A 2,035-nucleotide genomic window follows, 5' to 3' on the forward strand; every position below is an offset into this window, starting at 1 on the left:
TTCCGGGTTGGCGCCTCCGGTAATGGCGGAATTCCTCTGATCGGGAGGAATTTGCTTCGTGGAAATTAGGGTCTGGCCGCCACGGCGAAGGCGGTCGACAGAAGAGGCCTTAGTGGCTGCATTAAGTAAGATAAATGACTCACTGGAACAGCTTAACAAGAAGGTGGATGTGGTAACTACCAAAATTGATAATTTGGGACAAAAAGTGAACATTATTGTTGGAGCCTGCCATTACAAGTGGCACTTCTTTAGGGTAAAATAAAGACGCAGAAAGCTAGCAACATTTCCATGATATGAGAGAGCAGCTCGTTCAGACTTCTTCTCCTCTCCGGTAACTTTTTATTGTGCTTTGTTCTGTCCAGCCGCATGGCCGTTTGCCAATCTCATGTTACCTCAGCCGGTCAAGCTTTTATTGCCCCTTTACCATATAAGGTAATCATTGCCCAGAGGAATGTCAGGGGGCACCCTGCAGTATTTACAAACCTCTGCCTCTGGCTTTATGACTCCCACATGCCCTCTTTCTTTATTTTTTAATCAGAGGCATATATTTCCGTTCCAATAGGATTATATCGAGTGCGATAAGCGACTCTTGTGAGACCGGATGCGGGCCGCGGACTGGAGAACCATGCAGTACACATAGAAATTAAAGAAGGAATACATTGTATATAGCAACACAAAATAATGCAAATAACTACTATAATAATCACTAAAATCAATAAATGTCGAAGCCAACTTCCATCCGGAAGCCAAGAATATAAGAATTCTGATTCCAAGCTGCATGGTAGGCTTCCTTTCTAGTTTATAGCCATGCACTGTCACTCCTACAGCACTGAGATTGGTCACTGTATGTTCCTGTAAGAGAACAAGAGCTATTAAACATGAATTTCAATGTATATTGACAGTTTGGATATATTCCCCATGATTCTTTCCCCTCTTTAATTTGGAAACAAACGGGGGCAGGCTCATGGAGGGTCAATTGTACTGGAGGCCAAAAGGTTTGCTTAGGGGATATAATATTTGTAAATTGAAAAGATCCATTGACAGGCACACCATGAAACATTATGCCTGAATGGCTGGCAAAAGGGGGCATGTGCATACATAACCAACATTTAGAAGCATGCAGTAAACTAGTAAACTTAATCATATCTTGCACAAAAATATTATCCCTCCATATTTTATGATATTCTCCCCTAAAAGTCTTATTCAACAAAGCTGTTCTTATAGTTTGAGAGTGGCTGAGCCGTGGATACTGCCAGCCAGAGTAGGATTCTGATGACTGCGGCTTGCCAGCCGCTAAGGTGAAATATGGTGGTTTCAACTGGACTGGGTCGTCGGCTTCTCTTCCTTGTACAACGGTGCAGCAAAGGATGGCAAGGCAGATGGTGGGGAAGGCACTTCCGCAATTGAAGGAACTCGCCATGGCTGCACGCGTCGAGCTGGAACCCACAAAGGCTTGTCCTCTAGGTGGCGCATGCGGAAAGGTTTCAATGCTTCATCCACAAAATGTTGACAAAGTGTAGGGGAGTTCCGCATGCCTTGTGGCAGAACAACCCACTGATATCGCTGGGTGGGCTGCGAATTGTTATATACTGGCAATGTAAAAGCAAACCGTTCCCTGTCTGCTGGATCCAGTGGGATAGAAAAGAAACAGTCCTTTAAATCAATCACTGCCAACTGATATTCTCGTGGGAGCATATTTGGATTTGCCATGCCAGGTTGTAAAGTTCCCATTTGCTGTATTTGTTCCTTGACTTTTACTGACTGCTGCAGCTCTTTCAAGATTTTAAAGTCAAAAGGTTGGTGCTGGGCTTGAGTTCCTGCTGGGGCACCAGCAGGGGGCACAATAACAGGGAATGCCATGGTATCCTGAGATAAGGAACAGGCAAATACTGCACGTTGAAAGGGGGTAGCTTGTTCTGCCGCTGAAAGAGTAGGGTCATTTCCAGCCAGACCACTGTATTTTTGCAGGATTGGGTCCTCTGGTGAGGAACTGTAATCTGGAGGTTTGGGGTCTGGGGCTGCTGGCAAAGCAAGT

General features: G+C 45.0%; 1 long non-coding RNA gene across 1 annotated transcript; it reads right to left on the reverse strand.

Moving 5' to 3' along the window:
* Positions 1–679: 679 nt before the first annotated feature.
* LOC310836092 lies at positions 680–1,168 on the reverse strand. The gene is made up of 2 exons (XR_014559855.1): positions 844–1,168; positions 680–812 (listed from the first exon to the last, which is right to left on the reverse strand). It is a non-coding gene; the product is annotated as an uncharacterized lncRNA (long non-coding RNA).
* Between the last annotated feature and the right edge of the window lie 867 nt (positions 1,169–2,035).

The sequence above is a fragment of the Podarcis gaigeae genome (assembly GCF_964106915.1).
Source record: "Podarcis gaigeae genome assembly, chromosome: W".
Taxonomy (NCBI): Eukaryota; Metazoa; Chordata; class Lepidosauria; order Squamata; family Lacertidae; genus Podarcis; species Podarcis gaigeae.